At 41.9% G+C, this 20,621-nt stretch overlaps 1 non-coding gene across 1 annotated transcript; it reads right to left on the reverse strand.

The window, feature by feature from the left end:
• Positions 1 to 5,373: 5,373 nt before the first annotated feature.
• Positions 5,374 to 5,448, reverse strand: Trnal-caa (transfer RNA leucine (anticodon CAA)). The gene has a single exon. It is a non-coding gene; the product is annotated as a tRNA-Leu (tRNA).
• Between the last annotated feature and the right edge of the window lie 15,173 nt (positions 5,449 to 20,621).

Consider the following 20,621-nt stretch of genomic DNA (forward strand, 5'->3'; position numbering starts at 1 on the left):
GATAATGTCTAAACTAATGTTAGGCTAGTTCCTAGGCATCCTACAAGTCTCACACGTTACAGAATTATCCTGTACGCTGCCTCTCAAGACAATGTGGTCAGACTGCCTCCCCTACATTTCCAGTAATTTCGCATCTCTCTGTCTCAAAAATTTATTAAGCCTTTGTTGGAGATGGCGCTGTCAAGGAAATGAAAACAAAATGACAGTGAACTTGGATGTTCAATTTTTCAGACATCTTGCAGTGTAAGGCATAGAACGACACAGATATTTTATCCTCTGGCACATAGCGTCCACTACAGTGGACAGCTGTTAATAGTAGCTTGTCTGGCATTTTCCGTCAGTCTGAGACTGCAAAATCACTCACTGCGGTATCCATTCCGTGCTGATGCTGTATCCTGCATCCATTTGTAGCCTCATGCCTAATTAAAAACCCCAGAGAAGTAGGCATTAAAAGCTGTTCAATGCAGTGAAAATGGTACACCAACGGGATTAAATCAGTGGGACTACTTGTAAAGCCCATTCAGTGAAATTTCAGTGGAACTATTTATGTATCCAATTCTGTGAAGTTTAACCAATCTACGACTTTATACTGTCTTCAGTTACGATTCAAATGTCGTTTTAAGTACTCGTATTCTGGCTTCAGTTACCTATCAATTTAGTTATCTGTTCAGTTACCCAGCATGTTTGCAGCTAGAATTCGTGACTCTATAAACCAATATTTACAATGAGTGTGACTAGCCCGTTAGTTATTCCAATGCCCTTTTCTGCTATTTTTAAGAATGTTCGAATTTTGTGCATTTGGTACCCAAAATACAAAACATGTCTGTGGATAAATTATTGGATGTATGTAGGAGTACCGTGACTTTACAAGGAACATATCGTTAAAGACTGATCACATGGCACTAACGGAACATCAGGGTGATGACATTCTTACTCCTAGTACACTGGTGCGAACAATTTAAGGACGCAAGTGACTTCCACGTGATGTGCCACTGCCAACTAACATAGCTCGAAGAAACTTGGACCACACGTAGAAAGAACTGGTACAGCATGGTACAGAAAGTAAAAGAAAGTTAATACGCAACGATACGAACAGAAATGACATATTGAAAGACAATAATTACACCGAAGTCACCACCACTCATGATGGTAGCCTGGACATTAGAAAAGGCCTCCATGGTTGTTACTAGGCTGTGTGATCACCACGAGCGGCAGTGTGTGCTCTGAAACATGCTCCTATGCTGGCCACAAGGTTAATAAAGCGCTCTTTAGGTAGGACTTTGCATTCCTCCACCAGCACGTTTGATAACTGCTCGGCGGTAGTTGGGGCGATACGCCTTACCATCGAGTCCCACAAATGCTCGACTCTGGGGAACGGACAGACCAGTCCATTCGCCGAATATCCTCTCGTTCCAAGAGCTCCTTCACGTGCGCTGTTCGATGTGTCCGCGCTTTGTTACCTATAAAAATAGGGCCTACTGCACTCCGGAAACGACGCACGTGGGGAAGGAGTGCAGCGTCACATCAATTTTCACTGCTGAATTATCGCGTTCAAAGATTTCGAAGTCAGTACGGTCATGCAACATTATGCCTTCTCACATCGTAACACTAGTATTACCAAACCGATCATGTTCGACAATGTGGGACATATTTTAACATGGTGAGAGGTTGTCACACATAATGCACTTAGGAAGATTGTTGAACATGCTCGTTTTGGTGGTCTAGGTGTAATGGTGTGGGGAAACGTAATGTTGAAAGGGCGTACTGACCTTCAAATCGTTGAACACGTTGCACTCACTAGTCTATGTTATTGCAACATGTCACTCCTTCCCCATGTGCTTCTTTTCAGGCGTGCCTTCGGCCCTGACTTCATTTTCATGGATGACAATGTGCGACTACGTCGAACACCGCAAGTGAAGGAACTCTTGGGATGACAGAGGATGTTCGACGAATGGACTGGTCTATACGTTCGCCCGACATACGTTCCTTCGAGCACATGTAGGATGCCCTGGGAAGACGTGTTGGACCAAAGATCATCCAGCAGTTATTAAGCGTGCTGGTGGTGGAATGGAACGCTTACCTCAAGATTGCCTTATTAATCTTGTCGGCGGAATGAAAGTATGTTTCAGTGCATGCGTAGCCGTCCGTGATAATCATACACTACCTTCCTGGAAACATGTCTCCTCAGGAGTGCCACAAGTATCAGTCTTAGGACCACTTTTGTTTTCTTTATATGTCCGCGATATTTCGTCGGTTCTGTCCTCCTGTAAATATCATTTCTATGCCGACGACCTCCAGCTCTACCTGAGCGTCAGACCTGAAGATGTAAACACTGCAGTCGCCCAGATGAAAGATGATCTGTCTTCAGTAGTGACATGCGCGAAAAACCTGGGGCTTAAACTAAATGCAAAAAAGACACAAGTAATATTAATAGCCCATCAGAAATTAATAAGTTCAGATTTCTGCGAATGACTGCCTCCTATCCTGCTCGACGGCATTCCAATACCATATCAGAAAACAGTTAAGAACTTGGGTGTAATTTTGGATGAGCATCTCAACTGGGCGGAGAATACAGTCGCAGTTTGCCGGAAGACGTCCACCTGTCTCTATGCTCTCAAAAAGTTTCGAAACATATTTCCACAGGACTTGAAACGCCAGCTCGTGCAAGCACTCGTTCTACCGAACCTCCACTATTGTGTTGCAATTTAACAAGACATGAGTAGTGAAAGCAAAAGACGGTTAGAACTAACCATGAATGCCTGTGTGCGTTACACCTGCAACATTCGCCGATATTATCATGTTAGTGCTTCATAGTTCCAGCTAGGGTGGCTGCGGCTGGACAGATTGCGTGACTACCACACTCTATGTCTTCTTAACCGACTCCTCGTCGCGCAAGCACCCCAATACCTTGCTTCAGAGATTAAACACTTTTCATGCCTTCATAATCGAAACACGAGGTCACTCTTCCTTGGTATCCTAACTGTGCCCACTCACAAAACAAAAACTTTTGCAAACTCCTTCTCAGTTACCGCTGTCCGCCTCTGGAACAAACTGCCCCTTACCTTGCGCAATATTCAATCACCTGCTGCTTTTAAGAAGAAGCTGAAGCATTTCCTACTATCATCCTCATAACGTTTTCCACAAAGTTAATGTACAAGGCCAATCCTCGCCTCTGTAAAATAGCAAAGCTAGGGTCTCCTATCTTGCTCCTTTCTCTTCTTCCTCTTCATCTATCTGTATTAGCCACGCAATCTTCTTTTTCTTTATATTTCCTTAACTATGTTTCACCATGTCTCTATTCTTCTCCTCCCTTCACCATCAGTCGCCCTCATACTACCTGCTGCTAGCACTCCTGTCTACAATCTGTCTCTTTCATAATGTCTGATTATAACAGTACTTATCATCTACGAATATAAGCTCTATATGTATGTATTTTTTCCAAGTGTGCCTTCACATTTTGTACTAGATGTAGTTTAACACGCATACGAAAACATATGAATGTAAAATAAGCAGAATGCCTGGTTAGATATAAGATAGGGCCCGATGGCCCTAATCTTGTGAGGTTAAATGAAACAATAAATAAATAAATATTAAGAACCGTTTCTGGTATTTTTTAATATCACGGTGGCTTCAATGTAATTGTTATCTTTTTTCATCTCATTGCACATTTCCTTCAGTTACAATCTCTACTATATTGTAGCAATTCTTTGTACGTATAGTCCATGTTTAATAGAGCTATGTTACTTGCCAGTGACGCATCATGCGAACGTTACTTTCACCCTTATGCTTAGACAACTGTGTACATTTGTGTGTTCATTGCACTACAGCATTAATAGTTTACACCGATTTTACTTCTCAGTATATATCTGTACGCTCTTTTCCTCAATTACCAATGTATCTTGAAATGAAATTTTTTCAACAAAAACAATTTTGTGGGTGCTATTGGTTTCATCCATATTTGCATTTATACTTACGTATCCATAACGTTACCGTGTCTTGTTTACAAATAACTTTATAGGTCTTGCAAACACAGCTAAAAGCTTCTACGTGTTGTGAAGGACAATCAAACAATCGAAAATCAGCAATGGTTAAAAGCCGCTATTAAACTGAGTGGAGGTCCAAATCCTCAATAGCTGTTTATTGTGTTTTCACTGTATGTATGACGACTGGTTTCATACCCTGGAGTTATATCCTGAGCTCATCCCGATTATTGTGTGTCGTTTAATTCTTTGTTTTTCCCGCGCATTTTAACGATGGTTTTATCCTTGTATGAGTGGGTTGTCATGTGATGTCCGGGATCATCTTTTGACTATGTTTTGGAGATGTATTAGTGGTGATGCATGGTTCGGATCGGATGCCCATTCTTGTTCCGTCCTAGGTTTTACCGAGGAGTGATTTTTTTTCGCGCACTTGTACCTTGGAATACGTGGCACATGAAGTATTAGTTCTATATGACCTGAAGATGTATCTCCATGGTGTGAAACCAGTCGTCATACAGTGGATTTGGAATTTAACTCAATTTTAATACAGACTACTTTAACCTCTCTGAAATTAAATTGTTTCATTCTGCTTCTCATTATGGATATCTTTTTTATGTTTTAATTTTTGACAATATTCAGAATTTCAGGTACATAATGAGCAGGGCTAATTCGTTTTTAACACAATCTCTCTTTGTTCATTCCTAGATATTAGGATGAGCTTATCGTCATTTACTACGGTAAAGTTATTTCTGACTGTTATATGTGCTCGAAGAATGTAAAAATCTAGGATGAAATGTAACAATATTATGAAGAGGACAGTTGCTACTCATCATATAACGGACATGCTGAGTCGCAGATGGGCACAACAAAAAGACTATCGGAAAGTGAGCTTTCGGCCAATGAGGCCTTTGTCGAAAATAGACAACATACACACATACACTCACGCAAAGGCAACTCGCACCCTCATGACCGCAGTCTCTGGCAGCCATCCTGGCCAGTATAAACCAAGCTTATCCCCGCAGAACATTTCTGACCCAATCTGCATGAAGTGTGACAACCTTTGACTGAAACTTCGTGGCAGATTAAAACTGTGTGCCCGACCGAGACTTGAACTCGGGACCTTTTCCTTTCGCGGGCAAGTGCTCTACCAACTGAGCTACCGAAGCACGACTCACGCCCGGTACTCACAGCTTTACTTCTGCCAGTACCTCGTCTCCTATCTTCCAAACTTTACAGAAGCTCTCCTGCGAACCTAGCAGAACTAGCACTCCTGAAAGAAAGGATACTGCGGAGACATGGCTTAGCCACAGCCTGGGGGATGTTTCCTGAATGAGATTTTCACTCTGCAGCGGAGTGTGCGCTGATATGAAACTTCCTGGCAGATTAAAACTGTGTGCCCGACCGAGACTCGAACTCGGGACCTTTGCCTTTTGCGGGCAAGTGCTCTACCAACTGAGCTACCGAAGCACGACTCACGCCCGGTACTCACAGCTTTACTTCTGCCAGTACCTCGTCTCCTACCTTCCAGCGCACACTCCGCTGCAGAGTGAAAATCTCGTTCTGGAAACATCCGCCAGGCTGTGGCTAAGCCATGTCTCCGCAACATCCTTTCTTTCAGGAGTGCTAGTTCTGCTAGGTTCGCAGGAGAGCTTCTGTAAAGTTTGGAAGGTAGGAGACGAGGTACTGGCAGAAGTAAAGCTGTGAGTACCGGGCGTGAGTCGTGCTACGGTAGCTCAGTTGGTAGAGCACTTGCCGCGAAGGGCAAAGGTCCCGAGTTCGAGTCTCGGTCGGGCACACAGATTTAATCTGCCAGGAAGTTTCATATCAGCGCACACTCCGCTGCAGAGTGAAAATCTCATTCTGGAAACCTTTGACTACTTGCAGAAATAGGGCCATTAACGATGAATACTTGCTGCGGGCAAGGCACCACAACTCTCAAATGATTCAGATAAATAACTTAAAATCTTAAAAACCTGTTATATTAATTGTTTTTTTCAACTAGTTTTGATATGATGATGTGTTAAGACAGAAACTAAGAGAAAATAATAAAGTTAGAAATATTACGACTTTCTAAAGTTTTACGATGTCATTTCGTAGCTTGGACCTGCGAAACTGACATCCAACAATACGCACAGTGGCACGATTGTTTTGGAGAGAACAAAAACTACATAAGGTACGGATATTCTCAAGTCCTTCCTGACGTCATCAGAACAGGACGATCATTTTTTGATCAAACGCCTGAAGAGCAAGTATCGACAATATTGGGCAGGCGCATATAATTATGAGAAGGCGTAACAACGATCAATACGAGTTGTGGATGTCAAGACTTAAGTGATTTCCAAAAAAATTTTCAAAATCATTTCAGAAGTACTAGTTGTACCCCCTTCTGCAGCTGGTGGTAAATGTACTTCAAACGTTATGCAGCGTTACTTACAGTGTTCCCCAAAGAGACAGAATTTTCTCACTGTACCAGACGCCGAACAAAGCCTTACTATAGTAGGTAAATGCTGCGTACAAAAAGAATAAATAATTACAACAGTTTTTAAGCGGTGCGCTAAAGTTCGCAAATAAAAAACGTACGTCGACTTATGACTCGAATCACGTGAAAATGCTGAGTATTGGAATATGGCTCTCTGAATTAAGTAGCAGATTATAAAAAACGCACAGATGAATTATACAGAACGAAATTAACTACAGACACACGGCCTTAAAGAAAATGGAGGGGAGCAGTGTGATTAGTGTTTAACATCTGTTGAGGCAATTCCTATCCCGCCCCTTCTGCGTAATATTTCTCGCCGCACGCTACATTTCGTAATTTCTCCACCTCCCCATTACAGCGAACGGAAAATCTAGTGCTTTACCAAAAGAGAATGCACAGGCGATATCACAGTCCCAGAAAACGAAGAGAATTTTTAACCTGAACGTAAATTCAAACAATGATAATTTGTAATTCCTCGTAGAGCACGTTCAAAACTTAGTTGTCGTATAATTGAATACTGTGCTTCAGAGAGGAATCAATAGAGTAAGCATGGAACGCCGCCGCTCATTTTCGAACGTAAATGGCGCGTTAAACCAATAACAGGTCAACATCGTAAATATCTTGATGAAACAATAGACGCAGAGAAAAGTGGTCGATGGGACGGTCAACGTAAACTTCTTCCTTGGGCTGTTCAGAGACATACACATACGAGTCATTAGGTCAGCTTAGTCTATCTTGCGACATTGTATTACGTAAGTTTAAACAAAAGTAAACAAAAATAAATATCAGTTTAATTTACTGTTATATTTTGAAAATTTTCGTTGCATTCACATTAGAAGATTGGAATACCTTCGAAAAACAACTAAAGATCATTGTACAATAAAAGAGATAGAAGACAATATACAAAATATTAAATTACAGAAATCTTGATGATCTCTGACGTTGAAGTAGCAATAGTGCACAAAGTACGCAAGTGCTGGAAGAAGGGCCTCTTCGCCATGAAACTGAACCGAAGAGGGCGTTGATATTTTCGTCAGGAATGTCAGACGACCGACATGTAAGCGGCTCTACAGTGCGTTTTCCGTATTCCTGTGGCGAAAATATTACCAACTAACCATATCTAGACACCTTCAGCGGATGACACGCGAATATACAAGGCAGAGAAGCAGTGTAAACAGTTATATTATGGAGAAAGATTTCACATTCCTTGCTACATATGGCTGGTCATTGTCCTGCCGAAACAGCTACTATGAAACACATCTGTTCAGTGAACAAGTGCACTTAGCTCTTAAGGTATACTTTTTAGAGGTCGTGTTTACTGGACATTTTTTCTTGGTTTGGTCGACACTACCTCCTCCCAGAATATGGTAAGAAACTTTCAGTAGAAATATGTGTTTCACACCATCGAGCCGGCCGAAGTGGCCGTGCGGTTAAAGGCGCTGCAGTCTGGAACCGCAAGACCGCTACGGTCGCAGGTTCGAATCCTGCCTCGGGCATGGATGTTTGTGATGTCCTTAGGTTAGTTAGGTTTAACTAGTTCTAAGTTCTAGAGGACTAATAACCTCAGCAGTTGAGTCCCATAGTGCTCAGAGCCATTTGAACATTCACGCCATCGAAGTTGAACAAGTGCGCATCGCTCTAAAGTGCCCGTGTTTACTAGACTTTTTTGTTTTGGCGTGAGGAATCTGTCCTCAAACTCTGTCGATTGTATTTAGTTATACCCTGTATATGATATGTGTTATTCGCTGAAGGATGGTCAGTACCAAGTAATCCAAAACTTTCCTGAAGTAGCAGCTGTTATTCACATTACAAATTAAGTAAGAACCCAGATCTTATGTTCTATAGAATGGGGCTCCAAACCACCACGTTTAAGGTGTTCATTACAGTTGAGCTGGATAAAAATACACATGTTCTAGAAACACATTTGGCCACCCATCGCTGGAGATCACGTGCAAATTACAGCATGAAGCGACAGTTGTTCCTTAATCACTGGACGCACTTCGACATTATTATTTAGGATGCACTATTCTCTTAAATAATTCAAGTTTTAATTTCCTAAAGTTTCCGTGATGGTGGGATACCGGATGAGAATAACAAAAGAGCATATGAGACAGAGAATTCTTGTCTGCAAACAGCTGACTTCATAGTTACAATGCCAAGTGTGTTCTGGTGGTGGTGGTTGTTGGGATGTTTAAGGGGGACTAAACAGCGAAGGTCATCAGTCCCCCGTGTGTTCTGGAACAACGGACTCAGTGAAATATATGAACCTACGAATAATGGTTGTACTATGTTACTATTCCGATTTTTCGTAATTCTAAAACCACTGTAGAATAACATGTAAAGCTACATGATGAGGAGTGTGTACAAGACACTTTTGTAACACGTTACGTGTTTCCAATAATGCTTCAGCGTCTAGGGAAACAGTACCAGTGATAACAAAATGCTCTAATCGAGGAGAGAGAACTGTACTGACTCCATGATAGAAAGAAGCAGTGCTTCGGCGCGTGGACGAAGAGAATCTACTAAGCAGCACATCAGGTGCATGTGAGACAAGTGCCACGCACAGTAATGCATGGAAGGTAATGCGGGAACAGAAACTGATGCTGATTTTGGATGTCGCAAGTTGTTGAAACAATCATTGCACCAGATATCTATATTCGATCCTCATTTTCTTGCGTATGTTCCTTCCACGAATGGAGACGATATAGCAATTTTATTTGTTTATTTTCTATAACACTACATTGACCTGCTCTCTAGAAAACTATATAAGATCCTAACTATTCATAACACTGACATTTTTGCCATTTTTACAAAAGAAATAAATTACACATTTAATACTTAATCTATACCATAGCATGTAATGTAATGTAATGAATTTGGAAAAGAAAGATACAGTTAAAAATATAGCTTGACACCTACCATCACCTGCACTACTACGCATCCCCCTGGCATGAATCAAGCCCTTCTACATGTTTCAGGTGCATCTTTATTTCTACAACTGCTATATAGGACGATGAATAGTGGAAATTTTCACAATATTGTTTATGGACTATCCTTGTCTTCTGGAATGTCTACATCACTGGTTGTGTCTCCTGGAGGATACTAGTGGTAGTGAATTCCGATCTTTCCCTGAGGGAGACCCAGAGGAACTGTCTACGATCCTCGTCCGTCGGCACAAGTGCTGTCTGAGCTGCAGGAACCTGTGGAGACGGCGGAGACATTGTTCTCCCTGTACTTATACCTAGATCAATAACATTATCACCTTCCTCTCATGATGAATTCCGAGACACCAGTCTCCGATGACTGAAATCTACTCTTAAACTTCCGGCATTCTGATGCTATCTGCTCTTTTCAATTGCAGAGGTCTTGTTTGACATTCTGTCAACTGCATACCAAAGCTCTGTACCTACCACTGACCGTTCCATGGTAGTATTAGGAGATATTGCCGTACTGTTCTCATCATAGTTCGGAGACTGCAGAACAACGTTATTCGTAGTACCCTCAAGACCACAATCACACAGGTTTGTGATGTAGTTTTAGAATTCTTTCGAAGTGAAAGGGCTACAGACAGTGCCCTGTTATAAAGGGTATCATCCCCTTACTGGGACTGATTTGCTTTTTACTCTGACCCTGATGTTGGGAAGTATAGCGTGAATTCTACGCCATGTAACCAATGAGTCGCATTCATGTTGAGACTCCCGCATTTTCCAGTTCCGCAGACTACTTGGTCTACGCTCTGCTTCCGGTAATGCAAAAGACCTTCATCTAATTTTCCACCCTTAACCAATACCTGCCAGCTTGTTGTCAAACAGTTATATCCAGAGCTTCGATTTACAGTATACCAAACAACGCTTGAGCACGGAGCACCAGTCAGCCGAAGGAGTACACCTGCCTGGACCTGTCTAAGGATGATAGGCAACATTGGAAACGGAGCTATTGCGCCAACTCACTCGTGACGAATCCCACTATTGGTGAGAAGAGTACACTATGGTAGGTTCTCGAAGCATGAAATGAAAGATTGTATTGAACTGTGCACATACGTGCTAATTTGTACATAATGTGCTGTGTGACCAGTGTTATATGTGCAATAATATTTCTTCTTTCATCCAATAGCCTTTCGGGATAACTGGTTGTATTTCTATGGCGAATTGCAATGCCTTATGTCCGTCTCACATGGAGTAAGATTCGCTAAAGTATTACTTGTCAGCTTATGCGATGGCTCCGATGCCGGCCGAAGTGGCCGTGCGGTTAAAGGCGCTGCAGTCTGGAGCCGCAGGACCGCTACGGTCGCAGGTTCGAATCCTGCCTCGGGCATGGATGTTTGTGATGTCCTTAGGTTAGTTAGGTTTAACTAGTTCTAAGTTCTAGGGGACTCATGACCTCAGAGTCCCATAGTGCTCAGAGCCATTTGAACCATTTGATGGCTCCGATGAGAGCTCTGCCGTCGGCTGGTCAGCTGCTCTGCAGGACCTGTGCACGGTTCCTGCGATAAGTCCAGTGCTGTTTATCTTGTGAGACCTCGTCGGGTTCCCTGTATACTACCTGTGCTGGCCAGTCAGGAGTCCTGTTTGGCGACTGACGTCACAACCTACAGTGTGGGAAGTCTGACACCACGGCAACCCTGGAGACCAAACAGAACATCACGTGCCCACCGGCCGACCTGCGATCTTTCTCAGACGATTGTAAAGACACTATTTGGTAAAAAAAAAATGATTCTCACACATCTCATAGCTTCATTCGTCAGCTTTCTGATGAACTGCTTATCTTTTCTTGTTGACATCTTGGCGAAATACTATAACCCAGTGTACTTTTAATAACGAATGACATGGAATTAAACTGGGCAATGGATTTTATTTCTGTCTTAGTACAAATAGAAATAAGAACACTTAGTACAAGTAGAAATAAGAAAACAATTAACAGCACCTAGAATGCCATATTTTCTTTCTTATCCCCATACAGAATGAAGGATTGTACTTTATCATGACAAACGTAACTTAGTTCATCAAAAATATTGGTAATCTACAGTTTGATAGGCAGTTGACTGAATTTTGCAAATTTAAATATTTTGATATTTTTCAGATCAGTGAGATACAGAAATGAAATTCCTTGGACAGCGTCAACCTACCTCATTCATTATGAAAAGACACTGGGGTATAGGACTAAATTAAAATTTCCACAACAATATGGATCTATTTTCGTTAGACTTCTTATTCCCTTCAATTTTCTTCGGAGAGATGTTTTCAGTGGCTATTTGTGTGTAATATCTTAAGTTCACTTGTTACCATGTTCAAATCTGTTTCTTTCGCCAAAACACAACAGAGTTTGTAAATATTCATATCATTATGATTCTAATCCAGCTCAAATTGCGACAGGATCATAAAACAGCAGCTGATGGAAAGAGAAGTCAGTAGTTTATGAAAATGTCCATTTTCAGTACAAAAATAAAGCGAAATTTCCTCACATATGTTGTTCCAAACCCACAGTAATTCTCATTTTGCCAAGTATCGATGGTGCTTAAATATTACATCATTTCACTGAAAAAAAATCTGTAGTCACTTGAATATCGCAGTAGATATGGAAGTTTCGAATAATAATAGTTTGGTGAAATACTCCCCTATTTTGTACTTATCATTTGCCAATCTCTTGCTGCAATATCTGAATACATTTAGGAGATGCAAGGAGTTTTGTTAATATTTCATTCTGGTGCGTGAGTTCCGGATGAAGTGCGTTATATAGATCCATTTTCTGTATGTATGTCGTTCTCACATAATCGAGCTCCAACGCACTTTGCACACCTTGAATGCTAGTAACTGAAGAGTGGGTAGGTTAATACAGCTGTATCTTTCTCTATTGCGTGTATAGTGTAATAGTTCGAATTTCATTTTTTCTTTTGACGTAATCTATTAGCTTTTCCTTTTAATTATTTTTCGTAACATGAATATTTTTTTCATTATTACCTTCGTGCTTTTCTTCAGCACCGTTGCCGATGAATTATCACACCCTGTGCAATGCGTGTAGCAGCAAACTATTTTTATTTAATTAAGTAGCAGAAAATTTCACAAATTCCGAAGCTGCAGTCTTTCTTCCATATTGCCACACAATATACATACACACAATACACGAGGCCCTCATACAAAGGTCAGTAGAGTACACTAGTTTCTTCGAATTAATTAAGCACATGAAATTTAGTTCTCACCAGTTCTGTGAATTTACTAAGAAGATACAGACAAACAATTCGTACAGCGTGTGTGCTGCATATCTCTTTAAATGTCACACAGTAGGCATAAAATGCAATCGCGCTGATACATTAATAGGAGTACAGAAAATGGGCGTATTCGGCAGTAAGAATGTAATGTGTCTTTCTCCCACGGAAGGCAACTGCAAACTGATCTCCACATTAATTCACTATGAGCAAGAAATTGTTGGAAAGCTGAAGAGAGGCAGAAACAACAGTGCGAGTGCAAGCGCTTCTAACTGCTCCTACTTACCAAACAAATATTTTGACTCAGATAATGTGAAAGATATCGTGTCTTCTCGAGGTGATCGTAATCGTTACATGTGGCAGCATTTGATTTCTTCTACTGGGTTCAAGTGAAAATTTTTGTGCTCGAGACATTAGTGGAGACTGAAAACGGCGTCCAAGCAAGAATACCCATTACCTTTTATACAAGCGAAGCTTATTTTAGTGAATGATAAAACCTCGTTCTAGATGGTCATTCTTGTATAGAAGTTGAGCTACGTAACTTTAAACGACTATCGTGAGTGAAGCAATTTCATGAAAATTATTGTCGCAATGTGTCTACTTGAATATTTGTCATCAGTGAAGCAATGATTATTTCAAAGTTCCTCATTTTCTCATATTTCTTCCTATTCAGTAATTTCCGTGCCAGAGTTCCCTATCTCAAAACTGAGATAATTACCCTCTCAACCATCAGTGAAAGCTTGTGTCATCGTCGCAGAGAAAAAAAAATCTCATCGTCGTGCACAGTCTTCTTTATATTATTGTTTTCTAAATACAGGAATGTATGAAAATCTTCCATTATTCGTTCTTACATTCAGGAGGCCATATCCACTGAGACAACCGGAATAGAAACGATTACCACCATATGGATAGAATGAAACAAATTACCGGAAAATTTATTTAGCTTATCCATCGATAGAAAATGTGATGTGCTGTAACTAGTCTCATTTTTTTGCTTCGCAGGAGAACTTATGTAAAGTTCGGAAGGTAAGAGATGAAGTATTGGCGGAAGTAAACTGTGAGGAAGGTTTGGTAGCCGTGCTTCAGTAGCTCAGACGATAGAGCACTTTTCCTCCTTCACCCCCCCCCCCCCTCCACCGCCCACACCACCCTCTCCGCCTCTCCGACTGGCATAAATTTCGATTTCTAGTCTCGGTCTGGCACATAGATCCAATCTACCAGGAATTTCAAGTCTCTTTTGTTATTTTTTTTTATTTTCAGCTACGTGTTTCACAGGATTGTGACTCCGTCGTCAAATTGACTGATGTCAAAAAATACGTCAGTGTGTATTGTATGCCCGACTCTTAGGTGATCTGTGGTACTGCCTCGCAACAGAGGACAGGAAACTGACGAGGAGAACACGGCACATGCCATAAACCGATTTTCCAAAGATTTCCCTTAGTGGAAGAGGAATCAGAATAAGCTGACTCGTGTCTCGGCTTATCCGTAGATAGTCGGCCAATTCTGAGCAAACGACGGTCAAAGGTTCCAAAGTCATTTAGATGTTTACAACGCAGGCGATAGTCTCAGCGCCGCCGGAGTGGCCGTGCAGTTCTAGGCGCTACGATCTGGAACCGAGCGACCGCTACGGTCGCAGGTTCGAATCTTGCCTCGGGCATGGATGTGTGTGAGGTTAGTTAGGTTTAAGTAGTTCTAAGTTCTAGGCGACTGATGACCTCAGAAGTTAAGTCGCATAGTGCTCAGAACCATTTGGACCATTTGATAGGCTCAGCCGAAATGGTGTCACTGTGCTTGGCGTCACAGCCTCTCAGTTTCGTGCTCCATATCCGAATCCCGATTACTGCTTTTCTTTATTTTTTCATTTATCCTACCCATATCAGTACGAGGGTACTACAGAATATTTCCTACCAAGTTAGGGGATACAAGGACATTATGTTAATTGTAAATTTACAACTGTAGTTCAATAAGTGTCATCTCTTCATTATATAACATACGGTATGTGTGTATGGTATGTTCAGGCACTACAATCTCTTCATATTCTCATTATCTTATATATCATTCTGATATCAGTCTTTATATTTTTTCTTATATTTATTCTTCAGGAAGATTTGGTGCATTCCCTTGGATGATGCCGATCATAGAAACATTCTGAACAGTACGAGTGAAGGCACAGCGACATGTCTTGGTATGAATCTCACTCGGGAAAGGAACGCCGTTAACACCGCTGAAGATTTCACACGTTGGCAATAATTTCGCGGCAAACCATGCATAACGAATCTCTTTACGGAAAATTGGCGCTTGCAATTTATTATGAATCAGGGTACTATACAGGAATTTAATCGAAAACAGTTTCAAGTAATTTTCTTATTCATTTCCTTTTTTAAGTTCCTTCACCAGATATACAATTAGTAGACGAACTGGACAACATACGTGCAGTAATTTGCTGTGGACCTGGGTAGGTAAGCGGAAGTAAACATAAAAATAATAATCGGGTTTCGAAGACGTGGCGAAGCTGTGACGAAGCTGTGACGAAGCAGTATGCCGCCGCTCGGTTGAACTATTTGGTCGCTAAAAGGTACATAAAGTGCGTCGAAAACGCTGACCGTCCTCAGAAACAATCGAGCACGTACAGATAAACCGAAAACTTTGAACCCTCTTCCACTGAGCTAAGTTTCTGGGAAATCGGGTTATGGCACTTCCCGAGTTGTTCTCGTGAGTATGAGATTCAAAATCGTTTTGATGCTTTTACTATGTAGGTGAACCGTAATATAAATGTAAAAGCCTTTCAATGTGATGGACTTCTTTTCCAGTCTATTGACATCACAAACTCCTGTTAAACAAAGCAAAGAGGGCCTATTTTCAATGTACGTATATTCATAACGGACGCGGTGATGCGTAACCCAAGGCGTTTGCATTTAAATCATATCCTACGAACTGTGTTTCTGAAACTATATTCTTATGTTGTGAGCTATCGTTTATTAATTCCCAGCTGGAGAGTTGGTTTGTTATAAAAAGTAACACGTAGATCCGACTTCGGTTGTTGCGTGCACTGATTAGGAGCTGGTGTGTGCATCCGCGGTTTTGTTTTAATTAATGGCCAGTTCACAGCCGATATCGGGCCTCGGTGATGGGTGTGGAGCCGCACGCTGTCACGAGACAAGACCCGGCTTTGCAACGGTTTAATAAGTCACAGCACCTGTTAGCTTGTTTACGTCGGCCGAACAAGGTGGCGGTGAATTAACGGTGTCGTTGGGGCATGCTTGCTGCCACGCATCAGTGAGCCGTCAGCAGGTGGCGAGCGCTCAGCGTCGCCACGCGTGGGCAGCAGTTAGTCGTCACTCGCGTCGCACGGCCAGCGGCCAGCGACCTGCCCTGTCCCCCCTCTTCATGCGGAGTCTGCGCACCGGCACTGCTGGGTCGCGCTCGAGCCACGGACACAGGGAGAACGACACACTGCAATACGAAATAGCCTGAGACGAGGGGGCAGAGCACGAAGGGAGGCTACGGTTCTAATATAACGATGCCTGATCTCAAGCTGTGAGGAGGCATTACACGCTACAAGGACTCGTTTATGTCTCACGACTAATTTACTGATTTCACACGATATAGATATTAGTATCTATGGCGATGAGAAACAACTGAAACCAGTAAAATTTAACAAAGCTCCAGGATGTTCAGCAATCACTATTGGGTTTTATGCATAACTACCTCTACCCAGACACGATATGCTCTACCTCAGTTCGCTTAAATGGAAAAGAAAGAAAAGAACAAAGGACACGTTTATAACTTGTATGGCAACTTGATATATGTCCTTAAGTCCTTTCATGCCTGCTTCAGTTCATCTCCCCCCCCCCTTTTCTTTGTCTATCACGTCCTCCCCCTCTCACCATTCATCTTCTCCTGCCCCGATCCCCTTCCATCTCTTCCTGTCCCCTCTCTCTCTCTCGACTCCCGTTCCGGACAACACATTTAATCTTCCAGAAAATTTCACTGTGGTAATTCTTTCTGTTCAATACACATATACATCATTTACTATCCCCCACTGCAGTTTTTTGCCGGTATGCGAAGGCTAAGCTTAAGAACTACTGTAGGGCTTTAGATACGATTTTGACTAATGCACTACTGGTCATTAAAATTGCTGCACCAAGAAGAAATGCAGATGATAAACGGGTATTCATTGGACAAATATATTACACTAGAACTGACAAGAGATTACATTTTCACCCAATTCAGGTGCATAGATCCTGAGAAATCAGTACCCAGAACAACCACCTCTGGCAGTAATAAGGGCCTTGATACGCCGGGGCATTGAGTCAAACAGAGCTTGGATGGCGTGTACAGGTACAGCTGCCCATACAGATTCAACACGATACCACAGTTCATCAAGAGTAGTGAATGGCGTATTGTGACGAGCCAGTTGCTCGGCCACCATTGACCAGACGTTTTCAATTGGTGAGAGATCTGGAGAATGTTCTGGCCAGCGCAGCAGTCGAACATTTTCTGTATCCAGAAAGGCTCGTACAGGACCTGCAACATGCGGTCGTGCATTATCCTGCTGAAATGTAGGGTTTCGCAGGGATCGAATGAAGGGTAGAGCAACGGGTCGTAACACATCTGAAATGTAACGTCCATTGTTCAAAGTGCCGTCAATGCGAACCAGAGGTGACTGAGACGTGTAACCAATGGCACCCCACACACGCTTCCAATGTGCGTTCACCGCGATGTCACCAACCATGGATGCGACCATCATGATGCTGTAAACAGAACCTGGATTCATCCAAAAAATGATGTTTTGCCATTTGTGCACCCAGGTTCGTCATTCAGTACACCATCGCAGGCGCTCCTGTCTGTGATGCAGCGTCAAGGGTAACCGCAGCCATGGTCTCCGAGCTGAAACTCCATGCTGCTGCAAACGTCGTCGAACTGTTCGTGACGATGTTTGTTGTCTTGCAAACGTCCCCATCTGTTGACTCAGGGATCGAGACGTGACTGCACGATCCGTTAAAGCCATGCGGATAAGATGCCTGTCATCTCGACTGCTAGTGATATGAGGCCGTTGGGATCCAGCACGGCGTTCCGTATTACCCTCCTGAACCCACCGATTCCATATTCTGCTAACAGTCATTGGATCTCAACCAACGCGAGCAGCAGTGTCGCGATGCGATGAACCGCAATCGCGATAGGCTACAATCCAACATTTATCAAAGTCGGAAACGTGATGGCACGCATTCCTCCTCCACACACATCACAACAACGTTTCACCAGGCAACGCTGGTCAACTACTGTTTGTGTATGAGAAATCGGTTGGAAAATTTCCTCAAGTGTTGGCAACACTGCGCCGACGCGGACTCTTCGAGTATTTGCTGCACTAAGTAATTATAGAAAGCGTTGTTAGTAAGCTATTTTTAAACGTGTACAGGTGTTATAAATATAAGTGTTGTTGAATTAGTGGAAGTGTTAGTGAAGTATAAAATAAGATTAAACGGAGTAATAAGCGTATTTTTGTTCTCGCGCCTGTAGCACGAATCCTAGGCCTAATTTCACGCGCGAATCGTAAGTAAGCAGTGAGTGAAACTTATAGATAAACGTTTCCAGTTGGTATAAATATAATATAAGTGTTGCTACATTAGTGGAGGTGTTTGTGAAGTGTTAAAGAAGATTAAACGGGGTAAGAAGTTTATTTTCCTTCTCGCGCCTATAGCACGGATTTTAGGCTTAATTTCACGCGCGCGTATCGTAAGTAAACAGTGAGTTATATGTAATCACCCGTTTTTTTATTCAGTACTCTTTCAATTTATTTATATCTGCCTGAATAGTTTCTAGGGTCCTTTGTTTACGCTTTAGTCACTACTTAAATCACCTTATACGATTTCTGTTTTTACCATGAGTGAAAAGTGTGTGACATGCCGTAGGATCGTTAGTTCCGGGGTATGGTGTGATGGGTGCTGTAGTTTCTTTCATTGGGGCGAATGTAGTGGCGTGGGAAATGGGGACATAAATGAGGCTCACCAGTGGTATTGTAGGATCTGCAGTAGAGATAGGAAAATACTGGAACAGGAAGGGAAAATTGCAGCTCTTCAAGCTGACCTAGACAAGGCAAGGGAGGATCTGGACAGGTTGGAGAAGGGCGAACAGAGGTGGGAAGTGGCAACAGGTAATAGGGGGAACAGGCAAAGGAGAGCATCAGACAGCTTTGTCATAAATCTTGAAAATAGATTTGACCTGTTGCCTCAGTCAGAATCGGATGAGCCTCATGTAGCTGAAGCTGTAGAAAGGGCACAACAAGCTTTCAAGGACTTGAAAAAGGTAGGGAAATTTGTAAAGAGAAAGAAAGTTCTGTTGTTAGGTAGTTCCCATGGTAGAGGTGTTGGCCAACTACTGCAGGAAAATCTAGGTCCAGAGTATCAGGTCACAAACTTTTTCAAGCCTAGTGCTGATCTGGGTCAGGTAACAGAGGATGTAGGTGCTTTATGCAAGGATTTCACAAAGGAGGATGCCGTGGTTATAGTGGGTGGTCCGGGAAATAGCATTGACAGAGACTCTGAATATTCCATAGACAGTGACCTGGTGAAGATAGCATCAGCAACGAAGCATACGAGTGTGGGATTTGTGTCTGTGTTGAGACGCCTTGATCAGCCTCATTTGAACTCTTCCGTAGGGAGGGTGAACTTGGAGTTGGAGTGGTTGCTTAGGACGGATATAGGGTCCCATATTGGTTTGATTCCTGTGGATGCTATCGATAGGTGGGACTACACTAGGCTTGGCCTTCACCTCAATAGGAAGAGGAAGGGAAAACTGTCTGGGTTGATTGCAGAAAACTTAAGGGGGGAAACCGGCACAAGTGGTAAAATACCAGTGGTCACAGGTGTCAGAGGGATGCCTTTTTTGGGAAAGGGAAGGGGGACAGAAAACGAGTTTTAAGAGAGATTGGCAGACACACTCAGTTTGAGAAAACAGATGAACAGGAGTCACATTTTATCATACAGCCTCCATTTAAACAGTGTTTAACAGAAAATAATCAGAAACTGCCAGTTCATCTTCGCCAAAGCAGTTACAATTCCATTAGTATGCAGTATCAGTTATCTTTATTACACCAGAACATTCCGGGACTTAGAAATAAAGTTGATGAACTACTCATTTGTATCGATGAAATGAATTCATCTAACCAAATTGACATAATCTGCCTCTCTGAACATCAAGTGACCACTGATATAGATATGTTAGACATATCAGGATTTAAGCTAGCTTCCTACTTCTGCAGAGTGGATATGGATGGAGGAGGGGTTGCCACATTTATCAAAAACTGCCATAAATTCAAGAACATTGACATTAATAAATTCTGTTTAGAGCAGCATCTAGAAGCATGTGCAACAGAAGTAGAGTTCCGTAACAGATCCTATATAATAATAACTATTTACCGAGCACCTGCAGGAAATTATAATCTGTTCTTAGATCATCTAGAAGCTCTTTTGGGTTATTTAACAGGAAGAAACAAAGAAATTTTGATTGCTGGTGACTTTAATACAGATTTTCTAATGCAATCGTCCAGTAAACATTCACTGCAGTTAGTAATGTTGTCTTTCAACCTAACTCACACTGTAAACTTTCCAACTAGGATCAGTAAATCCTCGAGGACAGCCATTGATAACATTTTTATAGACAAATCAAAGGAACAAAATCATATCATAAAACCTGTTATAAATGGACTATGATCATGACATGCAGCTCCTTGTTTTAGATGTAAATTCTAAGCAGATTATCAAGACTGCTGAATCTGAGTACAGGAGAGTAGTTAACCAACCAAAAATTGAGTGTTTTAGAAAACTGCTCAAAGATATGAACTGGAAATATGTTTATAGTGCTCATGACAGGAATGAAAAATATAACACATTCATGAACAATGTCAGTACCATGTTTGAAAACTGTTTTCCTCTTAAAGTTACTCAAATTAAACAGAAGT

This window comes from Schistocerca nitens, chromosome 6 (assembly GCF_023898315.1).
Source record: "Schistocerca nitens isolate TAMUIC-IGC-003100 chromosome 6, iqSchNite1.1, whole genome shotgun sequence".
In the NCBI taxonomy this organism is placed as follows: domain Eukaryota; kingdom Metazoa; phylum Arthropoda; class Insecta; order Orthoptera; family Acrididae; genus Schistocerca; species Schistocerca nitens.